The 26417-nt window shown below is 47.2% G+C and overlaps 1 protein-coding gene across 1 annotated transcript in view; it reads left to right on the forward strand.

Annotated features, from left to right (window-relative positions):
* SUCLA2 (succinate-CoA ligase ADP-forming subunit beta) overlaps positions 1-26417 on the forward strand; it is a 440896-nt gene that overhangs the window by 412098 nt on the left and 2381 nt on the right. The window lies entirely within an intron of this gene.

Raw genomic sequence — 26417 nt, forward strand, 5'->3', positions numbered from 1 at the left:
GGATCGCGGTAGTTTTTAGGACAGGATGGGGTCGTTTTTCAGACAGGGCGGGGTAGTTTTTAGGTTTCAGGTTGGGGGGTTGGGGTCATTGTTAAGACAGAGCAGGGTAGGTTTTAGGGTTTAGTGGAGGGGTTAGGTAGATTTTAGGACAGGGTGGGGGAGGTTTTAGGGCAGGGCAGTTTTTAGAACAGGGCAGGTTTTAGGGTGTGGGGTCGGGTAGTTTTTAGGGCAGGGTAGGTCTTACGACAGGGTAGGGTTTAAGGTGGGTCGGTTTAGTTTTTAGGAGAGGGCGGGTTAGGTTTTGGGCAGCGCAGCTTTTAGAGTTTAGAGCGAAGATGGGGGTTGTGATAGTTTTTAGGGTTCAGGATGGGGTCAGGGTAGTTTTTAGGACAGGGTAGGTTCTATGGTTTAAGGTGGGGGTCAGGGTAGGTTTTGGGACAGGGTGGGGGGGTAGGTTTTAGAATAGGGCAGGGAAACTTTAAGCGTTTGGGGGAGGTCGGGTAGTTTTAGGACAGGTTGAAGTAGTTTTTAGGACAGGTAGGTTTTACTGTTTATGGTGGGGCTAGGAGTCAGGTCGTTTTTAGGGTGGGGTAGGTTTTTAGTACAGGTCAGGGTAAGTTTTAGGGTGTAGGGCGGGGTCAGGGTAATTTTTAGGACAGGTTAGTGTATGTTTTAGGACAGGGTAAGTTTTAGGGTTTAGGGCAGTGGTCGGGTAGTTTTTAGGACAGGCTGGGGTAGTTTTCAAGACGGGTAGGTTTTAGGGTTTATGGCGGGAGTCGGAGTAGTTTTTAGGACAGGGTGGGGAAGGTCTTAGGACAGGGCAGGGTAGCTTTTAAGGTTTAGGGCAGGGGGTCAGGTAGTTTTTAGGGCAGGTAAGGTTTTAGGTTTCAGGGTGGGGTAGTTTTTAGGGCAGGAAGGGGTAGTATTTAAGAACTGGCGGGTAGATTTTAGGTTTAAGGGTGGGTGGTCAGGGTAGTTTTTAGGACAGGGAGTAGTTTTTAGGATAGGGCGGCGTAGGGTTTAGGATACGGTCGGTCTTAGGGTTTAGGTCGGGGTAGTTTTTAGGGCAGGGTTGGTTTTAGGACAGGGTAGATTTTAGGGTTTAGGGCAGATTCAGGGTAGTTTTTAGAACAGGGTGGGGAAGTTTTGAGGCTGAGGTAGCTTTTAGGGTTTAGGGTGGAGGGTCGGGGTAGTTTTAGGACAGGGCGGGGTAAGTTTTAGGTTTCATGGCAGGGGTTCGGGGTACTTTTTACGACAGGGAGGGGTAGTTTTTAGAACAGGGTAGGTTTTACGGTTTTGGGGTTGGGGGTTAGGGGTAGTTTTTAAGACCGAGCATGGCAGGTTTTAGGGTTTAGTGCGTGGGCAGGGGATCGGGGTAGTTTTAGGACAGGGTGGGGTTGTTTACAGGCCAGGTTTTGGGGTTCACGGCTGGAGTGGGTTTAGTTTTTAGGACAGGGTGTGGAAGGTCTTAGAACAGGGCAGGGTGGCTTTTAGGGTTTAGGGCAGGGGATCGGGGTTGTTTTTAGGACAGGGCAGGGAAGGTTTAAGGTCTCAGGGTGGGGTGGCTGGGTAGTTTTTAGGGCAGGGAACAGTAGTTTTTAGGACCTAGCAGGTTAGGTGTTAGGTTTCAGGGCAGGGGGGTCGTGGTGGTTTTTAGGACAGGGCGGAGTAGATTTTAGGACAGGGTAAGTTTTAGGGTTTTGGTCAGGGTGTTTTTTTAGGACATGATGGGGTATTTTTTTTAGGACAGGGTAAGTTTTAGGGTTTAGGGCGGGGTCGTTTTAAGGACAGGGCAGCGTAGCAGGTTTAGGGTGGGGGGCCGAGTAGTTTTTAGGACCGGGCAGATTAGATTTTAGGTTTCAGGGCAGGGGTTTGGGGTCGTTTTTAGGACAGGGAAGGGTAGTTTTTAGGATAGGGTAGGTTTTACGGTTTAGGGTAGGGTTCGGGGTAGGTTTTAGGACAGGGCAGGGTAGCTTTTAGGATTTGGTGTGGAGTGTCGGGTTAGTTTTTAGGGCCGGGTAGGTTTTAGGGGTTGAGCGGGGAGGGTCTGGGTAGTTTTTTAGAACAGGGTGGGATAGTTTTTAGGACAAGGGAGGTTTTCAGGATTAGTGTGGGGTGGGGGTCTGAGAAGTTTTTAAGGAGGGATAGGTTTTAGGACAGGTCAGGGTAGCTTTTAGGGTCTAGGGTGGGGGTCAGGTCGTTTTTAGGACAGGGTGGGGTAGGTTTTAGGGGAGGGTAGGATGGGGGGGTTAGGTCTCAGGGCAGGGGATAGAAGTGGCAATTTTAAGGGCTTGGGTGGATAGACTGTGGTGTCAGATGTAGGGGACAGGGCGGGGAGAATTTACCATGCCTGTTCCTTTACAAACATGCTTTTACAACTAAATTTGTTATAAAGGCATGCGTGGTAAAGACGCGGTCATTGTAGAGACCGCGTTGTAAAGGAATGCGTGATATATGCATGCGCTGTTCCATTGTGCAACCTAAAAAAAAAAAATCTTGCTTTGCCATACCATCTGCGCCACTACCAACATTCACTGAAGAGCCAAACCGTCCACAGACAGTCTCCAGTGTAGAGAACAAGCCATAATAATCTACCACTTGCCCCATATCTTATAAGCCTTCTGAGGGCGCCCCAGGCGGTGTAAATTGGCTCCTCTTGTTAAGCACACCAGTCCATACTGGATCACCAGATCCCCAGGCTGGATGTCAAAGACAATTTCCAGTGCCTTGCGATGTCCCTTTTGGCCACCAACTTTGCCAGATCAACCAGAGTTTGGTCACCTCTCATGCCCGAAAGGTCCTCCAAAAACCCCAAAAGAGTCAACTGTGACATAGGTGTGATAGCTTTGTACAAGACCCTAGAGAGACTGCTACCTACTTGCTTTCAAAAGCAACTGATCCATGGACAGCTTCATACCGTGCGGAAGAAATCAGCCTCTGGTGCAGAGCATCTAGGACAATTAGGGTCTGGTTGAATACCAGCACACCAGAGTCAGCACGTGTTATGTATGTGAGGTGTATGTAGTGTAATTGAATGTGTCTGAGCCGCATGGAGATGACAAGCTCCTGAGGAGCCAGTACATGCCATCTGCCCATTCCATGTCAAGCCAACTCTCCGACTTCCTGTCAAGGGCATTGCTAACCAAGGAGCGATATAATTCAGTCTTCACCACCCCCCCCCCCCCCCCCCCCCCCTCCCTCTTTGTCCAAACCACCCATCAGTAACCAAGCTTCCAATGGATTATATTCCTGTAAGTCCACCTGGAATGCCGTATATGGCCCAAGCGCATGTCTCAACTGCAGATAATTATGAAAATGTGTATGGGAAACCTGGAAAAACATGTCTGCAAAGGAACGCATGTGATCACCTGTCCAAACATCGCCCAGTACTGTAATTCCAATCATGTCCCTTTGCCGAAATCCCTCTAACTGTGCAGTATGATCTAGCCAGTGCCCATTCCTTAACTGGGTTTGTTGGGTCAGCTTCCTATCCCAACTAAGGAATCTGTTGGCAGATCGCCATCCAAGAAAGATCATCATGATGAGTTTAGAAACAGAGAGGAATGGGCCTGCCATACAAAAACGTGCATCACCTCATCTAGGCCAAGATGACCAATCTCAAGTTAAGCTGAGTTGCTCCACCCACCAGTCATCCAATCGTTGACCTCCAGGAGCTGAGACGCCCAATAATATGATTGAATATCCACCACTCCTAGACCACAGTCATGAACTGACCATCAGTACTTAGCAAAAGTGATGCCTTGGGGACGGTCTTGCCAAACAGGCATAACATTTGCAAGACGCGGGGACATAACATCTAAGAGTCATTCAAAAACAGCAGGACATTGTCCACGTATAAAACGATCCATCCTCCATTGTCATTCCTCCTCTAGCCCCGCAGCATTCACAGGGAATCACTCGGGCTGTCTCCCCTCCTATGTTGTGCAGGCATGTGCTAAGGCTGAATGCCCTTGGTTGATACAGTGTCTTTTGCTCCAGTTGGGCATGAGGTCACACTGGTCAGGATGGACCAAAGCGCTTAAGACGGTCGAAGTCAGTTTGCATTATCTTGTCTTATATCTTGGCATCAGCATTAATCAGGGAAATCAAGCAACAGGAGGCGCATCCCAAGGTAGGTTGATCTGATTTAGGGATAGCTATACTAGTAGCTCGGCCCAAGTTGGGGAGGAGGGGGAATCCTCTGTCTTCAGCCTCCTTATAGAGCTGTAAGAAATGAGTGGCGACAGTGTCGCAGAGTTTGGAGCAATGCTGAAAAGAAAAGCCATTTGGTCCCAGTGTTCAGGTCACCAATGGCTGCAAGGACTTCATCCTACTAAATGGGAGTCTCCAATGACACATGCATGTTGGGTAGCAGCAAGACTGGGAAGAGGGATATCAGACAAAAGAGACAGCACAATTTAGCAAGGAGGTTGCAACTTATGGACATACAGGTCTTAATAATAGTCTGCAAACACATTTACGATTGACATTGGGGTGGTCACTATGGTCTTGGTCATGTCATCAACCGAGGGAATGAGCTGAGGGGCAGCATCACAGGTAACTAGCCAGTAGAGGAGAGCACTGCTTTTGTACCCTTGCTCATAGAACCTTTGGTTGGATGCACACCAGCACTGTGGATAGCTGATCAATGCCTAGTTGTCGACTTAGGGCTTCGGTGGCATTAGCCACTGTTGCAGTGTCAAAGGATAGTATACAGTATTCGAATTTCCCCAGCTGGCAGTGGCGGTCTCTGTCTGTATGCTTGAGATGGGTCTTAGCTGCCCCCATAGCATAACTTTACTTACTGCCCACAGGGTGCTTGACCTCTGGACTGTACCCTTGTTAATATTAAGGTAGGCCGGCAGCTCCTTCTCCAAGTGGTCAAGAAAACCTTTATTGGTAAGGAGCCAGGCATTAGGACGCGATACAGGATGGGACCAATGCACCGACACCTCCTATTAGAGCATGGTTTGATATTCCCTGTGGTAACACCTGAACAGCGGATGTAGTGGGAATGTTGGTGGCAGGGAGGAATATGTGGTCATCTCGCAACTGGGCTTTTGCAGATGCAGAGACATGGGTATATGCCCTTTCCTGGGGACGCCATAGCCACCAAACATCGCACAGGCCCAAGTAGCTTATTCAAGAGACTAGCAACCCGGACAGCTCGTTGTGCTCATGTGAGGGAGAGCAAGAAACATAAACCATGGGGTCTGGAACTGCATTGAATCCACCCATCCTCCTTCTCTCTTCCTCCCCCCCACTTTCTGGATCAGCAGTGTCCCATAGGGAAGCACTGCAAGCACCGCTGTGAGATCGTAAAGGGTCTGTCTGTTTATGTATGGAGTGGTGTAAACACTGAAGATATAAGGTTCCCCTGCATGCCAAGCTAGATATATATACATGGTCATACCCAAATCCACGCAGGAAGGGACATTGAGTTCCCAGGAGGTGAGTCTCCTGCAATAGCACCACATTTGGCTGGTGTCCTTTGAAGAACTTAAGGAATGCAGCCTGCTTGATAAGGTCTTGGAGGCCTTTGACGTTCCATGACAGAAAGCTAAAGGGAGCAATGGGGAGAGCGTGTAGTGTCAAATATTGGTGGTTAGGTGAATCACATAGGTCTCCACAGACAGCGAAAGGCATATATGGAAGCAATTAGAACAAAAAACAATAAAAGGTACAAACTAAACTTCTCACAAATACCCAACACTTCCACCCTAGAAGCGTCTGTCGTCAAACACCCTCCAACAAAACATATGAAACACATAGCGGGGTATTTGAAGGTGGACCTCCTCCTAATTCAGGATCTAAACATCAGGAGTCACAGACTACGGCATTGGCCTTGGGCTGTAACAGCAGCGAAGCAAGACAGAGACGGGGACATGCATATGTTAAATTCCTATGGCAACTCGAACTCCCATTAGATAGGAAAAGTTGTAATGCACATGGTACGGGTAGTGAGCAACACACCAATTATACCACAGTAATTACATATAAAAATGATTTATTTAAACTCAATGTAATACAAATATTATAAAATAACCCTTGTTACTACAAACACACACCTTGCGTGTCATCATTCATGCCTCCCATCATACTCTTCCCTTCATAAAAACATATATTGAAAAAACCAACAGAAATTATTCTCCAGTACATGTAGATCAGTGGTTCCCAACCTGTAGTCTGGGGACCCCTGGGGGTCTGCAAAGCCTTCTTAGGGGGTCCGAGACTGCTAAGAAAATAAATATTATTAAAAGATTAGGTCCTCAGCTTTCAGTAATGACTCGGTGGGAGAAGGGTCCCCAGATTCCAAAAATGATTCCCCTGGTTCCGGTAATGATCAAGTGGGGGTCCACAGAAGTCAAAAGGTTGGGAACCACTGATGTAGATGATCCAATATTCATAGCTTATAATCATATTTTTTTCATACTGTATACATCCAATTTTTAGAAATCCAAAACTAGTAGCATCACCATTATCAGAATAAACGTCAGTCAGTTCTGTATATTTTCTATATGTATTAAAGGAAATATACATATGTCATTTCTTGTTGGTTACTATTTCGTGCTGACTCTCGATGGTGCTCGTTTCGGCACACTTGCGCCTTCTTCAGGAGAGACACTCAATACTACTCTGAAATTAGAAAATCTAATTTTAATGCCCTGCCTGTACCAAACAATATATGCTAGCACAACCACACAAAAAACACTATTGTAGCCGCATTCAACAATGTCCACCTTCCATATTAGTGAGAGTGAAATAATTCTAAACAGACTTTCAACAGAAATACACCAAAACAAAATCACCACCATGACCCCAAAATATCAAAACCTCACATAACAGGCATTGTAAAGGTACCACCACCACGTGATACTGGCCTCCTAGATCAAAGAATATGAAGACAGTTAGTTCATGCAGCCAAAATGGTCAAAACCGTTATCATGAATGTACGCTCAGCATGCATATTAAAGATGTTATCATCATGCATAGACCAAGGAACCTCACCCACCATAGCCAATTGGTCTGGCAATCGCAGCTTGTGTTGACAAAGCTGGTTTACGTAGGTTAGGAGACCCTCAGAGATGGCAGGACGAAATCCAAATATAATACACAAGCTGTAGCAAAACAATATATACATGCACCATTTGATCAGTACATCTGTTATTCCCTATTGAACCTAATACGGAAAATCCCGGAGTGTATTGAGCAGGAAAATGTTAAAATCCTATATCTAACTAGCTGATAGAATGCCTCACACTGTTTCTTACATTATGCTAAAGGAACTTATTCAGGGAGTCTGTATTCCTAAATGCCGATCTACGCAATAACCTTAATAAGGTCAAGCCAGTCAATAGAACTTTATGTAGACGCGTGTTTTGAGGCACTTGCACCTTCTTCAGGAGAGACACCCAATACTACTCATAGCCATTTGGTCTGGCAGTCTCAGTTTGTGTGGTCAAAGCTGGTTTACTTAGGGTAGGAGACCCTCTGGGATGGCAAGATGAAATCCGAATATAATATATAAGCTGAATATGTATGGAAATGCTCCACTAAGGGCACCGGTACTGACACCAATATAGATATGAATATGGAGGTGCTTGCAGCACAAAGTATGCGATACAGGAGTAAACGTGGCTCCAAGCACCAAGCACCTTGCTATCAGATGATGATCAAATAACTTTCTCAGCTGTCAGATAAGTTGATTTTTTTTTTTTATGGGTGATGGCTCTCACCGTCTCCCACCAAAATTACAAGCACAATTAGTATATGTATACGGTGTTCCTGGAAGGGGAGATCCACCCTACTCCCCCAAATTCCACTAGAAAGGGTTGGCCAATTAACTTTCTCAGCTATCCTGATATGCCTACGTAATGGTCGAAACCACGCCATAAAAAGACTAAAACACCTCATCTGTCATCGGAAATGCCCCCCTGGGTAGACTCCAAGGCTAAGCCCGGCACCAGAGGAACAGGGAGCAGATCAGCAGCAGTCTGGGAACGGCCCAGCGTACTCTCTGGGTAGCGGCTCTGATGGTCATATTTCCCTTTAGGTTTTGGTTTCCTGTGGGCCTAAGAGTGGGTAATAGTTACAGCAGGACAGGACTTATCCTGACCCAGCTTTGCTTCCCCATCAGGGGATACATAACGTCGTAAGGATTTCTTCTCGGCAACCCACTCCCATGCCTCAGGAGCATTGAAGAAATAGGAACAGGAGTCATGAAGAGCCTTGAGCTGCACTGGGAAAAGCAACATATACTGAAGAGATATCGCCAGAGCTTCTGCTTAACCATGTCAAAAGATTGACGTTATGTTGTTTCTGCCTGGTTGTAGTGAAGTCTGGAAAAATCATAATGTGAGTAGAATGAAAATTAAATTTGCCTTGGTTACTGCCTATCGCAGGATAGCGTCCTGGTTGCAGAAATTCAGAACCTTAACAATGACTGTGCGAAGCGGTGCCCCAGGAGGGGGCCTCATGTTCCACGGCACAATGTGCCCGTTCAACAATGAACCAAGGTGACGATCCCCTCTGAGACCTAGGATTTGATCCAGGTTTCAATGAATGTTTCTGAGTGGGCGTTTTGACCCTCTTTGGGAAGCCCACAAAGCGCCCGTTGTTCCTTTGAGAGTGATTTTAGGCATCCTCTGCCCTGGGCTCAAGGGTACGGACAGTAGACATGAGTAAGTTGACTTTAGCTTTAAGGTCCGATGAGTCGCCCTCTGGTGTAGACACCCGTCCCTCCACCTCAGTAAATCTCCCAGCCACATCATGAATCTCCTGACGCAGGAACCCCACATCAGATCCTACTTTAAAAATCCTGGACTCAAGGGCCTCTCAGGAGGTCTGAGCAGCCTGCAGAATCTTGGCTACATCTGTGGTCGGAAGGATCCCCAGGGTCCTGTGAGTCAGCCTCCTGGTGCTTAGCGGAATCAGAGGGGCAGGTAGTATATGTGTCGATCTTAGACTGTGCCCCTGAACCTAGGACACTGTCCTTCCCCATGATCACTGCCTGTAGTCCGTTACAGTCTCAGTTGCCATTGGTAGGGTAGTGTTAGGGACCAGGTAACAGCAGCGGGGCAGGGAGGTAACACCAGAGCAGGCAGAGTCCAGGCAAGCTATGAGCAACCAGCGTTGTGGTGCAGGGTCTCTGAGCTCAACTTTCAGCCCGCTTCCCCAATATTTCAGTCCAGGCAGCATGAGCAACTGAAGTGTCAAGGGGCAGTGACAGGATAGAGTCCTCCTGGGGTTGATCACGCCATCACCGCCCTGAGTAGTGGTATACCATGGCCTCGTGGCTGTCCTCACCGTCACAAAGGTTTCAGGTAAGTATGTTGGTGTGGTGGTGGGAGGGGTCCCGCAGTCACCATCCATCCACGTCCTTGGCGGGGCAGGGAAAGGCCACTAGTAGGGGTGGAGGGAAGAGAGAAGAATGGTATCTTGCGTTAAGGGGAAGAGAGCTATAGGCCTCATGGGAGACCAGAGTTCAACAGGTGCCCCCATAGGCCGCAGGCCTGAGACCACAGCCCCCACGGAGTCTCTCAGATCCACTAACCTGCGGACTCCTCTGGGGGGCAGTGCCAAGTGATGTTTAGGGCCTCCCCAGCAGCCTGTCAAAGCTGCTGCAGGCCAGCTCCACGGAGGAGCAGCAGCACAGTAGGAGGTTTGCTACCTCTGCAGCCTATGAGGTCCTGGAATCCCAAGTCAGCTGCCACTAGAGGGGTTTCCAGAGCTTCACCAGCGCCATCCCACCTGCATGTGCACCTGACTTGTGTCCTAAATACCTTGGGAAATACTGCTGTGAGGACTCAGCAGTTAGAAGTATCCATCAGAATAACAAGTTTACCTTTGGTAACCATCTTTGATGGACACTATATAACTACAGATTCCTCACCAACTCTCCCACCACCCCATACTGTGAACTTGACTATTTTGATATCAAAGAAGGTCCCAAATCAGATCTGCACAGTGATCATGCCAACATGCTGGTTAAGTCTGCATCTAGGGTTTGGATGGACTAGAACAGAATTGATGCCAGCGTGCATGCATGTCACCTACTGGCGCTCATGAGTACTGCTTTTAAAGTTTCCGGATTCGGTATGATGTCTTCTCACATCACGTAGAAAACTGCTAACAAAACATGTCCTAACCAAGGTCTTCCGACATGTCCTTTTTTTTTTTTAGAATTTTTCTATTTTCTGGGCAAATCGGCTTCGTACCTCAAAAAACACAAAACAGCCATGTGGCGACTCTGGATCTTCTTTGGTGGAGATTGACTGTCACCGTAACAGGTGCAGGCTCCAGGGTCTTGCCAACACCAAGGTGCAGATACATACACACAGATGTTTCACATCACTTTTCCTTTAGTATTTCGTCTGCCCTGCACCCAATGTGCTAGTGCTCTCCACAGCACTCTTTGGAAGTAAAAATCATCAGTGTAATTCTCGCCCTCTGATATCAAAACACGATAACCTCTAATTTACATAAAATTGCATGTAATCTCTTCTCTAAATTTAAGAGCTTCACTCCACCAGCTTTGACCATCATGGATCTGCATTTGTTCCCTAATTAATTTCTCAGAGGAAGGATAATTGAGTAAAACATCTTCAGGTAGCGAAGATACAACTCCAGAGAATAAATTGACCTCCCGACCCACATTTGGTATCGGCACCATCACTATTAAAGATTTCTGTCTGTCCCTATGTACACAGGTTACATATTCCTTCCAGGCTGCCTCTATTTGTTCAGAGGTCTCTCACTTACAGTTAATAACAGGCACCTTACATCCTGAATCTAAAAGGGCCGGCAATGAATTACTTCCTGTCAACACTGGCACATAAAACAAGCATTTACAATGCATCGGGTCTCGCGTTTGCTAGTGTTGGAGCCGATCGCGTTGTAAACTCCTAATCCGACTTTTCACCTATCGGGCAAAAGTGCATTTATGCACGTAACCCGAAAAAGTGAAATCAAGTAGGTAAAGCGCTCGACTTCTGCCAAGCGAGATCGGGCTCGTAAATTAGTTTTTAAAAAAAGTCCACCAGCCGAATGGAAAACAGCGAGCCTCGCATGTTTTCTGTACTTGGTCGCTGCGCTCGAGGAGGGCTAGCCACCGGAAAAGGCATGACCTATGCGTGCCTTCGACTAATGAAAGCAAGCCGATTTAATTAGGGAAGCCCACGAACCAATAAAAAGCACTGACGTGAAGTTGACAGGGCTCGGAGCCCTTTTCGAAATACTAAAGAGTCTCCCTGCTATACGCATGCGCGAGCGCATGCAGAGCAGGCTCGACCCTAAAAATGACACTGGTTTCTGGGGGGGGGAGAGGGGGGACAACTTGTGTATATCCTACCTTCATGGTTTATCCAGGCATAACTGTGTGAGAACAACTACGAGCAGTGTGACCCACTGTTCCCACAAGCAAAGCATCGAGGACTTTATGGCGGAACCCCAGTACCTGAGGAAGGGAAAGGGCTAATCCTAACATTCTGGAGCCCCGCAAGGGGGGACCTGTTAACACTTTGCAGGAGATTGTCACCTGTCTTGATTTGGGGTCTGAACCTTTAGTAAGCACATACCACTCGATAGCCTCCTTCAGTGTGATTCCCGAATGCTGTCTTGTCCAGTTCTAGTGCTGTCAGACAGGGCATCCAAAAATTACTCACTTCCATACTACAAAAGAATGGGGTGCAACTATCTGGGGCCATTTGATCTCTAAACTTCAGCCTGTAAGCTTTGGTGTCCCATCCTGAACGTTCCAATATGTCTTTTTATTGGTCTCAAGTATAGAATTGAAGCTCAACTTTATTTGGAACATAGCTGTTGACAATTGTGATGTATACCTTAGTGGGTACCATGAATAATGACTTGTCTGCCTTGTTCATCAGTGTATGTAAGTGTTGGAACTAAATTACCTTTTCAGTCAGTGTCTAAACTCCTCCAGCCTGTGAGGAATATTATAATATGTGGTTATATGTCCAAAGTGCTAAATTTTTAAGTGAAACAATTTAATAGGTTTACAGTTCGTTTTGTCAATATTCGAAGCTCTTCAAGCCTTAATTATGTTATCATCATTAGTTTATATAGAGCTTCCTATCACAGTTAACTTTTCTGACTGACGCCAGATGTTCACGGTGCCTAATTTTAATGGCATGCAATGTATTGACCTCAATAAAAAATGAAATTTTGTGCTGACCTTCGGTTCAAACTTGTGCCTTGGTGATCACTCCACATGCCAAAAGTGAACACTTCACTTATTCAGCTATGTTGCGGCCTCCTTGAGAAATGCGTTTTATTCGTGTTGCTGCACTCTTTGCTAGAAATCTAAGCTCCTTACAAAAGCTGCAGTGTTTGAGCACTTCATTTTTACTAGGCAGATTGCTTCATCCTTCCACAGCAATGAGCACATGGCTTTGTTGGTTCTATTTGTTTCACTTCATTCTAGCTCACCAGATCTGAGTGAGTTGCAGTAAGTTGCAAGCTTGCCCCAATCCTAAATAACGTTGGTCATTGTTAAGTGCCTTTGTCAGCGAGTAGGTAAAGGTAATGTCATGTTGGCCCTTACATGTGCCACAACTATACAACATTGGTTAAGATTTGAAGAAAATAAATATAGTTTGATCATTACCAATAGCTTTCTTGTTCTCATAAGTTTTCCAGCTTGAGCCATCTGCAGGCAATTGACACCCTGTTACTAAGAGGGTAGTGTTCAGTTTGTGTATACAAGTGTTTTAGACAATCAGTGGCATTGTTGAAAGGTTCTGGAAAATCGGTTAGGGACTTTTGTTAATGACTGCTTATCTCCTATTCTATACATCCTCCTAATTTTCCCCATCAGAAACCAATGGTGATGCCTAGAAGTTTTAGATAATGCAGCTATAGCTTGATAATATGAGAAAGAGGAAAAAGGTATCTGTGAGTGCCCCAGTTGTGCACTTAGGAACGTTGTTTCAGCAGGGCAGAATGAATGTGTGTTCCTCAACTTTAGGATATTAATGTTGTGATGAATTGTGTTGGCTAGGACCTTCCTATTTTCTGCAGTCTCTCAATCCTCCGACTTTCTGGGACATTCTTCAGATTCACATGTCAATGACACGTGTACCAAACTGAGTAGCAGTGGCATACTTTTGTTACCCTTATTTACATAAACATGAGTCCTATGGATGACTCATGACCATGCATTTCAACAACTTTAGCTAAAAGTGTAAAGGCATGCAGCATGGCTCAGTAACCAAAGACCATTCCTGTTATGTGATTGTGGTTTCAATAGTTCTCCATCCACCTTTTGATTTACATCATAAGAGCATATGCCACTGCTGGTCTAGTGAGCATACTTTTGACCATGTGTCCTTTTTAACATTAAACCACAACACCAATGTCCAGCTAAGCAGAGTACTCCTCCCCCAACCACACGGACCTCCCATACTCACCTCTAGATCTGCCCCCGGATCCGGATTGGTGCGGTTATGGGTGCCACCTTCTGACCGGCACCTTCCATACTGTCGCCGCTGTACAGTGAGCCCATTGTTATTCCTGGTTCCAAATTGGTGTGGTCCAATGTTGATGCCTAATTCTGGACTTACCACTTGTAGATCAGCCCTTTCTTCTTGAAGTGAGAGACAAGGAAGCAGTTTTTTGTCCCCTAGAGGAGGACACAAGCCAGCGGAAAACTGGTATGAGGAGCTGGGTATTACCAGTGGCCTGGGACTCCTCACAGGAGTCTGGCATGCTTTTCCCTTGAGGTCCTGTGTTGGAGGATGGTGCAGTCTTCGCCAACATGATGCGCAGGGTTGCAGAGGTCCTTAACCTTCAGTTGCTTGCTGTCAAGGTGAAGGCCAACGTCTTGGCAGAGGTGCTTCACCCAGTAGCCAGATTGGCTGAACCACAGCCGCCCCCTGAGAAAGACCCCTCCTGGGAGCCTGGGCTAAACTTGCACGGGGGCTCCTGTACATCGCATAATTGCCCAACACCATTGCTCTGCCCCAGGAGACCCAGCCTTCCTCTCCCAGCATCACTTTCTGTGAGAACCTGGTTGTGTAGTCCTTAACATCAAAGGTCAACCCAAATGTTTCCCCTTCAACCCCACCAGATAGAGAATCCAAGAGGCTGAACACCTAGGGTGCCTTTACAGTTGGTGAATACTGCATACCTCTATTCCCATGTGTTGTGAGATTCAGTTGCACAGCTGCTTCCCAAGGAGAGCCGAGCAATCCTCGATGAAGGCTCAGTGGCTAGCCGAGATGTAGCAAAGTTCACCATCAGGTGTGGGCTGAATATCACAGACTCCATATGAAGAGCCATGCTTCTATAGTGGTTTGGCCCCGTCTGGGTGCCTTCAGGCCCCACAGGGTTTGGAAAGGGGCCCCTTTGTGTTCCATGTGGGCGGCTTCAGCCTCGGCTCCAAGGGTCATTAGGGGATCCGGGCTGGCGTCGGTCGTACCCTTGCGACCTTCCCCGAGGACAGTTCCAACATCGGTTCTCCCAACGTCACATGGGCCACAGACAGTGTCGATCCCATACTCATCATCAACTCTGAAATGGAGCTGGATAAGCATCGCAGATGCAGATTATGGCTTCGGCTGGGAATCTGATCCCTAGATCACAGATGACCCTTATTCCTACAGGTACGACTTCATTAAGGGTATGGAGAGGGTCGCTGGACCCTTTAGAATTCCAGCTTGAAGACCCTATGGACTGGGCTCAGGAACGGGGCAAAGCCAGCGGTCTGGATACCTCCTCTGATGCTGGTATGTTTTCTCCCCCTACTGTTGCTACGAAGGAGGGCACTTCCTACTCCATAGTGGTGCAGACAGCAGCCAAGGTTTTGGGCGTCAAGCTGCCTTCGGTGGCAGTCAGGACCAGTCTCTTGACTGAGGTGCTTCGGCCTGGGGCTTCCACATCAGAACCCCTTTTGCCCTTCAGTGAAGCCCTCATGGATGTCCTGCTGGGGACTTGGTCAAAACCCAGCACAGGAGCTCCAGCTAATAGGGCAATAGCCTGCCGCCAAAGGCCTGCGCCTAATGACCCGGCTTTCCTGACAAAACACCTCACCCATGAGAGCTTGGTCATCCAAGCTTCAACGTCCCATGACCCGTTTCCTTCAGCTCCCCCAGATAGGGAATCCAAGAGGCTGGGAAGATGTTTTCTTCCTCCAGCATGGTATTAAAGTTTGTGAACACCGCATGCCTGATGGGCCATTACACCAATACTTTGAGACAAGGTCGCGCAAGTGCTGCCACATTTCTTGGAGGAGACCCAGGCCATTATCTCCCAGGCTGTTGGTAAAGAGAGACGCAACCAGGTTCTCAATTAGATGTGGGCTGGATACAAATAACTCTCTGGACATATCAATTGCTTCAATAGTGGCCTTGAGGCACCACGCCTGGTTAAGGATATCTGGCTTTTCAAGGGATGTCCAATCCACTCTGATGGACATGCCCTTTGATGGCCTACGTCTCTTTGGAGACAAAGCGGACCCTGGGCTCGAGTGCTTTAAGGAGTACCGGGATACGGCTCAGTCCCATGACCTCACTGCTGTCACTCGCTCCCTCAGTCCGCTTTTTGTCCTTTTGTTGCTACAGAAGGGGTGCCCAGCCACGTCCGTTCCCCACCAGCCAGAGTTCACGTAGATCAGAGAGCCAGTGGTCTAGCCAGTCCACCGCCTCCCATCAGCTGCAGCCTCCAAACATTCCTAGTCTGACGCTTCCCCATCAGGGACCAGTCAGCAACAGGATTCCCCATCACCTGCCCCACTGGAACTCCATCACATCAGACACGTGGGTTTTGCAAATAGTCCGAAGGGGCTACTCCCTCCCCTTCTAGACTACCGCTCCATTCATGCCACCATCCTACAATTGGATGACGTAGGATCACCTGTCACTTCTCCACCAGGTGGTTGCAGCTCTTGACTAAGAGAGCCAAAGAGAGGGTCCATGTGCCAGAAGTAGGTCGTAGTTTCTTGTGCCCAAAAAGGACAAGGCCTCCACCTTTTCCACAAGTTCCAGTCCCTCAATATCTTCCTCAGGGAGGAGAAGCTCAAAATGCTCACTGTTGCTCAGGTCCTATCTGCTCGAGACCCCGGAGACTGGATGGTAGTGTTGTACTTGCAGGACTCTTATTTCCATATGTCCATCTTGCATGAGACGTTACCTGTGGTTCATGGTAGGTCACAAGCATTTTGAATTCACTGTGATTCCCTTTGGTCTTACCACCGCCTCTTGGGTGTTCATCAAAGCGATGGCATGGTCGCAACTCATCTGCGCAGGCTAGGGGTTTCACTCTTCCCCTACCTCGATGACTGGCTGTTGAATGCGAGCTCGCCCCAGGCTGTCGTCTCCCACCTCAAGAATACGGTTGATCATGAATGGCGTCCCTATCCGGAGGTGGTGCAAGGTCTCTTTCAGCAGTGGGGAGAGCCTTCGTTAGATCTGTTTGCCTCTGCAAAGAACACGCAGTGTCAGACCTTTTTTGTGTTGGAGTTTCCAAGGCGGCACTTGCTCAGCGACTCTTTTCATAGTGAGTAGAACTCAGGCCTCCTTTCTGCCTATACCACTTCTGCCCAGAGTTCTCAGGAAAATCATGAACGACTGGGCCCAAGTCATTCTTGTGGCTCTGGACTGGTCATAAGGAGTGTATGGTATCCAGAGCTCTTGAGCATGGCCATTGATCCTTCTATCAGACTGCCCCTTCGGGAGGATCTTCTGTCGCAGCAGCCGGTGACGATTCTCCACCCGAACCTGTCCAGTCTCCACCTCCTTGCGTGGACATTGTGCAGTGGCAGTTGACAGCTTTTGACCTTCCGCCCGAAGTCTGTAACGTTATCCAGGCAGCTAGACGTCTCTCCACCAAAACTGTATATGCCTGTCAGAATACATTTGTGTCATGGTGTACAGAAAAGTCTGTTGACCCCCTCTCTGCCCCTCTTTCTGAGGTTCTTTCATTTACTCTTTCTTTGGTCCAGCAGGGCTCTGTTCTGGGCACACTAAAGGTTTGTTTGTCTGCCATTTCGGCTTTCATCTGATTGCCTGACCAACCCTCCTTGTTTAAATCTCCCATTTTTTTATGATGTTGGACTTTTTTCCTTATGCAGGGTCATCCCCAGTCTTTTTGCCTCCTGCCTCTTATTTTTTCTGACCTGTCGCTGTTGGCTCTAGGACTCTGAGCACTTTATCACTGCTGACCAGTGCTAAAGTGCAGTTGCTCTCCCATCTAAAGTTGGTATAATTGGCTTATACCTAATTGGCATATTTAGTTTACCTGTAAGACCCTTGTACAGTGGTATCTCTATACCCAGGGCCTGTAAATTAAATACTGCCAGTGAGCCTGCAGCGCTGCTTGCGCCACCCACTGAAGTAGACTTTCAAACCTGTCTCAGGCATGCTAGTGCAGGGTTTGTGTGCGCAGTTTGCTGCCACAGGGACCTGGCATCTAAATTTACTTGCCAGGCCCAGAACTCCCCTTTTACTACATGTAGGTCACCCCTAAGGTAGGCCCTAGCTATCCCTATGGGCAGGGTGCCATGTATGTAGAAGGCAGGACATGTGCCAGGTAGCGTGGCCTATCCTGGTAGTGACAAACAGCCTAACTTGGTGTCTCACTGCTGTGAGTGCTGCCTTCTCATAGGATTGCATTAGAAATGCCCTGCCTTATGTGTAAGGGGTATTGTCTGATTTATGAGGGGTAGCGTAGTGTTTGGTATGGTTGTGATGGAGATAATAAATGCCTCTTACTGGTGTAGGTGTATTTTTTATTACTGTTACAGAAATGCCACTTCTCTGCACTGCTTGACTCCATTCCACGTCTGGGCAGAGTGACAGTTGGGGCTTTGTGCATACTTTTCAGACAGCCTGTACACAGGGAGGGTGGAGGTGTCACAGAGGTGCATCTGCATACTCAATAGTCTTCCTGGGCTGAGAAAAGGGAGAGGCGGGGCACACCTACATTTCTAAAGGCTGTGCTCTGGCCTCACACAATAGGGTTGTTTACCCCAACTGATGTTTGGAGCCTGTGCTGGAGGAGAGAGGCAGCACTCCCAGAACCAGTTGCAACTGGTTGGAACCTCCTTTCCCCACCATTGTAAAACACTGTAAGGACTGAGTATAAGTACAGGGGAATTTTCCCCACAATTTCGAGACATCTTGGAACTGGACACAGAAATGCTTGAAGGACTCACCAGGGACCACCATAGACTGCTGCTTCTGTGCTGACCTGTGACCTGCTTGGTCACTGTAAAGGACTTGCCACTGGCTACATTCTGTGTGCTGGCCTGTTGCTGGGCTCCTCCCCATGTCGGCCTTTTCTTCGGGCTCTGTCCCCCAGGAGCAGGGTGCTGTGGCCCCTGACCCCTGTAACTGTCTGCTGCCAGCGTAGGAGGAATGCCTTCTTTGGGATTATAAAAGTGCCAGGAGGCACGCTTGTCGGTGGTGGCAAAAACGGGTTCTGAAAGGGCATTCTAGTGCCCAAAATAGCTATCTTCCGTGCTTGAAAGCACTTTTCATCACCTCAAATCACCGCCGCAGCCGAAGCCGTTTGTTGTCTCAGAGTGTGTAAGAAACATGCTGTGTTTAGTGCCCCCGGGGCACCAGAAAACCAAGCTCTAGAGAGAGTGTGCGCTCAGGCGTACCCCAGGGGCGTGGCGTGTCAAGTAGGACGCCCCCGGGGCACCAGTGGACCGGTTCGTCTGCTGTTTTTGCCGCGTTCGGAGGAGACGGGCCTCTCCCACTTGGAGAGACCCGCTGTTGAGGGGCTGAGGACCAGATTGCCGCACCTAGGAGGAGATGCCTTGCCTCCCTGAATGCTAGGAGGGGCTGCACAAGCCCCATTTGTTCGGAGGCCTTCCCCCCGCACAGACTGTCTTATTCCCGGCTCCTTGGGGGCCTGTGCCTTTGTCTTGCCCCCCCGTTGGAGGGCCAGTGAAGGCCCAGGGGGGCCCCTCAGTGATCGCAGGCCCCAGGAGGGGCCCATCTTCAAAGCAGAGTGGGTGTGTGGTGCCCCCCTCCTTCACAGAATTATTTGCTGACCTTGGCCCCCTCCTCGTGAGGGCCGGTTGAGGCCCAGGGGGACCCCAGCAATCGATGGCCCAAGGAGGGGCCTGTCAGCAGTTTAGAGGGGGTGCGTGCCGCCCCCCTCTACCCCAGAGTTTTTAAGGAGGCCCCCACGTTGCGCAGAGGAGGCCAGGGGGCCCTTCTTCGTTCCTTGGCACTGGAGGTGCCTCATCAGAAAACCAGGTACTATCTAAAGACAATATATAACCTAAGTTCTTTCTATAGACTTTGCTGATTCATATATTGCCTACCTGTTTATGATGACTTCATATGTGTATGCAAATGTTCCTGTCATGGGCATAACATGCTAATATGTTTTTCTGACTTGCCAAATGTTTTATAATGTTCCTAATATGGGCTTTTATGATATTCTTATGACAAGTGCTTTGGTGTAATAATGTGTTTCCTGACTACTGCTTATGTTGCAGAATACTGAGTAACCTGTGTGTTATATGTGACTACTGCTAGTTTGCAGAGTAACTAATGTGTACCATTCTGACAACTGCTAAGGTAGCAGGATACTACTGATATGTGATGTTTGGTGTAATAATTGTGTTGTGTACAATATAGTATACAATGTAGTATATTTTCATCTAACTTGGTGTTGTGTTTCCTTTGTAGTGGGGATAGTGTGTCACGTGTGTTGCGTGTGTGGTGCAAACGCTTTACACATTGCCTCCGGGTTAGGTCTGAGTGCTCGTGCCAAGCTACCAAGGGGCGGTGAGCAGGGGTTATCTTGGACGTGTAACTCCCTTGCCCTGACTAGAGTGGGTGGGTTCTGCCTGGCTTAGGTGCATACCCTAGCCAACCAGAAACCCCATTTCTAACAAACGATTTCTTAAGGGCCTTACCCATCTCTTTCTTCCTTCCCCGTTCGTAATGTCCCAAATGGATTTGAACTTAGTTCTTACCTATTTAATGTGTGCTCCCTTTGAGCTGCTTCACAACTGCCCAGTTTGCCTGCTTACTCTGAAAATAATCTTCCTCATGGCTGTTACTTCTACTCTCAAAGTGAGTGAGCTTCAGGCTCTTTCTGTAAAGCCATCTTTCATCTCCATCCACCCAGACAAGGTGGTTCTTCGTTCTACAGCTTCTTTTCTGCCTAAAGTGGTTGTACCCTTTAATGTAGGCCAATCAATTACCTTGCCTACTTTTTACTCGTCCCCACATCCTTCTAAATAAGAGGAGCGACTCCACCGTCTGGACTAAAAAAAAGCACTGGCGTGCTATCTTGATCGTACAAAAGAGGTGGGGTGAATGATCAACTCTTTGTGGGTTATGTGGGTGCAAAGAAAGGTCAGGCAGTGCAGAAGAGAACCATCTCTAGGTGGGTGGTCCACTGCATTAAAATGTGCTACTCGTTGGCTAAAAAGCAACCCCCGGAGGTTTTGCACACTCACTCTATCAGAGCAACATCTGCAACTACTGCATTAGCACTCAGAGTTCCAATCCTGAACATCTGTCAGTCTGCATCGTGAGTGTCATTGCAAATGTTTACTAAACACTACTGTCTGGACAGTCAGGTCCGAAATGACGGATACTTTCCCCTTTCGGTCCTGCAGGACTTTCTAGTATGATCTTGGTTTGCAGACCCACCTCTGGGGATGGTATTGCTTGGATATCTATTCTAAGGTAAGGAATCTGCAACTAGTAGTCTCTATCAAATGAACAAGTTACTTACCTTTAGTAACAAGTTATCTGGTAGAGGCATATTCTATTTGCAGATTCCTTACCAACCCATCCATCCTCCCTGCTCTGAGAACTGATTTCCAGGGACAGGAACTTCCCTTACAGGGCCCTAGTTCTGGCGCACCAGAGTCCGTGTTCATGGCTCCGTGCTTCTGGCGTGGAAAAGTCATGAAAAGAAAACTGGGGTGGTGACTATATACGACCCACAAAGTCATATCCGGTGACCATGAGGTAAATGGCGAGCGCGCAAGGGTACTCTCCGTATCCAGACTGACTTCCTGGGAAATTCTTAGATAAGGAATCTGTAACTAGAATGTCTCTACCAGATCATTTGTTCATTCAGCCCTGCCGCCATGTTGGTGGCAAAATCAGGCACCACCTGCTCGAAAGGTCTAAAATAATCTCCCGCAAGTGGGTATGTCGGATTGTGTGGAAGGAGGACGCCTTCCCATTTGTGGAAATCTCTCCGCTTTTACCACCATCCCAAGATCAGCTGACAGAGAAACATATTTCCTTTGTCTGTCAGGAAGTACAGGCTCTTCTAGGCAAAGAGAAGTATGGTGTGGTGGTTATTCCAGCTACTTTGTGAGGCCCAAAAAGGATGGAGGCCTCCATCCTATATTAGGTCTGTGCCCTCTCAACTACTTTCTGAGAAAAGAGAAATTAGGATGTTCATATTGGCTGAGGTTCTGTCTGCTGGACCATGAAAACTGGATGGTAGCGATAGACCTACGGGATGCGTAATTCCACATCCATGTCCTGACAGCCAATCGGTGTTAGCACATGTGGATTCTGCAGCAGGACCTGAAGTCCCAGTGAGCACAGCATCAGGGAAATCTCTCCGACCTGATCCAGATATCAGAGGAGACTATACAAGATCTGTAGTGGTGGCTGATGAACCATGATTGGGCCAGAGGCAGACCCCTCTCCCACCTGGAGCTGACAGTCGTGCTTGATGCATCACTTCTTGATTGGAGTGGCCACCAGGGAGGTGTGGAGGTCAGAGGTCTCTGGTCTCATGTGGACTCCCAGCTCCACTTCAACCTTCTGGTGCAGAGGGCAGTTCAATTGGCATTGAAAGCCTTCCTTCCATCCATCAAAGGAAGGTTGGTTCAGGTGTTCACAGACAACACCACCACCATGTGGTACTGCAATAAACTGGGCGGGTGGAGCCAGGTGGCTCTTCACCTCTGGACTTGGCTGAAACACCTAGGACAGCTTTATGGTATGGTGGCATCTGGCAGGCTCCCTAAACGCCAAGGTGGACGAACTCTGTCGTCGATGCCTTGCGGATCATGAATGACGAGTACATCCGGAGATGGCACGAGGTCTCTTCTGCATCTGGGGTGAGCCTTGGCTTGATCTGTTCAGCTCTGCTGAGAACGCGCAGTGTCAGCACTTGTGCATGTTGTAGTTTCCAAAGTGGTCCTTGCTTGGAAATGCAATTAATCTCCACTGGAATTTGTAACTTGGTACGCCTTTCCGCCAACAGCACACCTGCCCAGAGTTCTCAAGAAGCTCAGGACAAATCTGCCCCAAGTCATTCTTGTGGTTCCAGTTTGAGCACAAAGAGTTTGGTATCCCAATCTCCTGAGCATGAGTTTCAAGTGAGGCTGCCCCTTTGGGAGGAACTCCTGTGGCAGCAACATGGTAGGATCTTGCACCCGATCCAGCACCCTTTCCACCTTCATGCATTGAGATTGAGTGGAAACAGTTGAGAATTTTCGATCTTCCTTCCAAGGTCTGTGATAACATCTTGGCAGCCAGGCATCCCTCCACTAAGACCGTATACACTTGCCATTGGCATAAGATTGTGGTTTGGTGTTCCTCATGCCAGATGGACCTGCTTTCTGCATCGTTGTTGTTGTTTGTTTTGTCTCTAACTCTGCAAGGCCTTGACTTGGGCACTGTTAAGGGATACTTGCCCGACATTTTAGCTTTTCTGCAGCTGCCAGAACAACCTGTTCAAGACACCTATTAGGACTTGTTTTATGAAAGGTTTGCAGCACTTGTTCCGTCCTACCCCTTTTGTGATGCCCCAGTGGAACCTCAGTCTGGTTCTCACGTTTCTTATGTGCTCCCCATTCAATCCCCTACACAGCTGTTCTCTACGGCTTGTGACTATCAAAACAGTCTTTATGGTGTCCATTACATTGGCCAGAAGGTCAGCAAGCTTTTTCCCTGACAAACTAGTTCGTTGGACGGATTCCTCTTTTCTGCCAAAAGTTGTTACCCATTATCATGTTGGCCAGACCAACACTCTGCTTGCTTTTTTTCACTGCCTCTCATCCTTCAAAGGAGGAGAGACTCCATTGCCTGAACCCAAAGGGAGCATTTTCATTCTGATTGCACTAAGGATCTGCAGAAATGGATGGTCAGCTCTTCGTTGGTTGTACTGGGGTGAAAAAGGGCAAGGTTGTGCAGAAGCGGTCTGTCTCCTAATGTGGGCATTTTGCCATTTGGTCCTCAGGGATTTTCTTGTGTGAGCCAGTTCACAGGCCCACTTCCGGGCAGGTGTTGCTTGGGTATCTATTTTAAGGTGAAGTATCTGTAGTTAGTCTCTCTCTCTCAGAGGAACAATTTACTTACCTTTGGTTACGCCTTTACTGGTAGAGAGTCTAACTTCAAATTCTTTATAGACCCTCCCATCCTCCTGTTCTGCAAACTGAGCTTGTCAGCCTACTGATCCAGTTAGATACTGCACCCTGATCAAAACATTTGTGTTTACGTAACTTTGCATGTGTTTTTGGTGTGGAAATTGGTCATAAAAGAAACTGATGTCCTCATGCTTGGGGAGCGTCTATATGGGCAACACAGCATCAGTTCCAACACGGTCGAGGCAGAGCCAATCAACACCACCTACCAATGTGCAGAGGTATTGCTCAAGATTCTATAGATCTAGTTTGATGCCGGGGGTATATTGTAAGGTGAAGAATCTGTGGTTATATACACTCTACCAGAAAGGGCATTAGCAAAGGAAGGTATCTTGTTCATTATGTATGGCTCTCATTGTGAGCCTCTTTCTAAATACTAGATTCTAAATCTGGGTACTCACTGCAATGATTAATGCAGTGGGGAACTAAAAGCTGTTTCCCCTATTGCTAAGTCACAAAGCAATACTATGCTCCTCGGAAATGGCTGTCTGTGACGCTGTCCGTTCATCATTGAAGACCATGTAGCAGAGCTTGTGGACGGTAGAGGCACAGACTGTGGTGGGTGTGGATTGGAGGCTGCAGGTTTGTTTTCTTTTACATTTTGAACAGGGTGGAGAGAATGTCATGGAGCTCTTCCCCCATAACGTCTCTGCCCCTGCTCCTCGCCATACAAAACTCCTCAGCCTCTGCATAGGGGCAGATTAATTTGTGGACCATGAATTACGTACAATTAGAGATGGGTTAACACTGAGCAACAGGTATGTTTTCACCTTTGGGTTCTTGTCTCTTGTTGTCTGTTTGATGTCAATTATCAGAACCCCTTGCTGAAAAAGTCCCCATTTTCTACTTTTGCCCATCTGTTATTCTATATATTATTGAATGTTTGTATGGCGGACAGCAAAAGTGTGCTTGTCTCTTTATTCAGTCAGTACAAAGTTGTTAGGGCGTTCCTTCTTAAACCTTATAAAGTTATTATTTATAATGATAAATTTTAATAAATCTTACTCAGTGTACCAACATAATATAACATGTCTCTGAAAGTCCATTCTAAAAATAAAATGGTTAATGATATAGAACTAGCCTTTACTAAATGTATTTGTGAAGTCAGCTTGTCACAGCAGTGCCCAGGCCTCATGTAAAGCTGTCCATGGTTATGGAAACACTGCTTCTGTTTAAAGCGTCTAAGTGTGCTGCTGGACACTGTGTCCGACGCTTTGCAGGTTATCCCAATGGTTTGTGCTGTGCTAATGATTCTGTGACAGTAGTCTCCCAAACCGGTGTTCTCCATCACTGAAAGGCATTAGCCAGCGCTGTGGTGGTGAGGCTAAATTACCTGGCAGTGTGTAAAGGATGTCAAAAGTGTCCTTCATATGTAGACACCAGGGTTCTGATGGAAGAAACTTGGAGCCTGATTTAGATCCTGGCGAAGGGGTCACTTCATCACAAACGTGACGGATATCCCATCCCCTGTATTACGATCCCATTATTTCCTATATGGATCGTAATACAGCAGACGGGATATCCGTCACGTTTGTGACGAAATATTCCCTCCTCAAGGATCTAAATCAGGCTGTTAGTTGGGCATATGAGCCATTCTTCCCAAGGCGATTGATAGTCCAGAGCACACTGTTAGAAGTTCCAAACACATGTTGAAGCGTGACACTTTCCTGTGATGTCAGTTCCTGTATAAAGCAGGTTATTGTGACAGGAGAATTTTGTATTGCGTTTTTCACTCACTTGTTCTATATTTTTTAGCCCGATTCTTGCCCTTTTATTATGGCTGGATTCTACTTGGATTCTTCTTATTGGTTCTTTGGCAGAGTACGTCTGTGTTGCTGTTATCAGGGGACAGTTTATTGACCAGCTTATTTACTGCTACATAATTCTCCACTTTTAAGCTAGCATTGTCAGATTGTTTAAGGAGTTTGTATTGCAATCACCAAATAAGCAACTAAATAACTATTTCCAAGTTGGATTTATTTCAGAATAATAAACAGTGAGTCACCCTAGAAGCTGCCAAATGCTCTCAACCAGGTCTAGCGGCCACCCTCAAAACCTTCACGGTGAACATTCCAGATGCATCTCAGTGTCACCAGAACAAGGGACGCTGAAGATTCTGAATCAGATTGACAATATCACTTGTATATTTTTTCGAAAAAAACAACTGTAAAACGCAGAACCCATAAACAAAATGGAAACAGACTGTAAATTGTACCATTATAATGAAAAGCATAATGAAGGGGGAAGTATGATAGTATAAAGATACATTACTTTGGTTTGCATGGCTTCTTGTTTATCTTGCATTCAAGAGATTGAAGTTTAAGCAAAACTCAGATGTGTGTGAGATGTACATCTTGCATGTTCACTCCTCCGCATACTTGGTGGTACACTTCTTCATTTCCAGGTTAATTCTTTCATGACTCAGCATTCCACCAATGATGACCAAGAACCCTTCCAGCATTCTGACAAATCTTGTCAGTCGTAACTGGATCATCATAATTTGCTCTCATTTTTTTCTAACAGCACCTGGCTTTTGTTCATAACTCAAACAAGGTTGACACTCTTTCTTGTATCAGACACCTCTTTCTGTTCATCCTTATCTGTTTATCCTGGACCACCTGAACCGTCTCCTGAACAATAGTATCCAACTTATTCAAAACAATAGTGACCAACCCCGATAAGGAAAAACGTCCTCGTCTTAGACACCCATGTTGGGAACAACTTGGAGAATGGGCTTCTTCCAATAAACAATTCAAAGGGAGACGGTTAGGTAACAGAACGGGAAGTGGTGCAATACACTTAGATCATAGACCTTAAAGTGTTCTAAAAATTGTCTATCAATTTTGCAACTTGTATACACTCATTCAGGACTGTGATCTTAAGCTTTACTAACCATTGGTTTGTGGGTGGTAGAATGAGCTTCAATTCTTGCTGCCTCCACAAAGGTTATCCTATCCAACACCACAAATAGGAAAACATTGTCCAATACTAAAAACCCAGGGAGCATTTCCTTCAAGAACTGAACACCTTTCTT

The sequence above is a fragment of the Pleurodeles waltl genome, chromosome 8, assembly GCF_031143425.1.
Source record: "Pleurodeles waltl isolate 20211129_DDA chromosome 8, aPleWal1.hap1.20221129, whole genome shotgun sequence".
Classification (NCBI taxonomy): Eukaryota; Metazoa; Chordata; class Amphibia; order Caudata; family Salamandridae; genus Pleurodeles; species Pleurodeles waltl.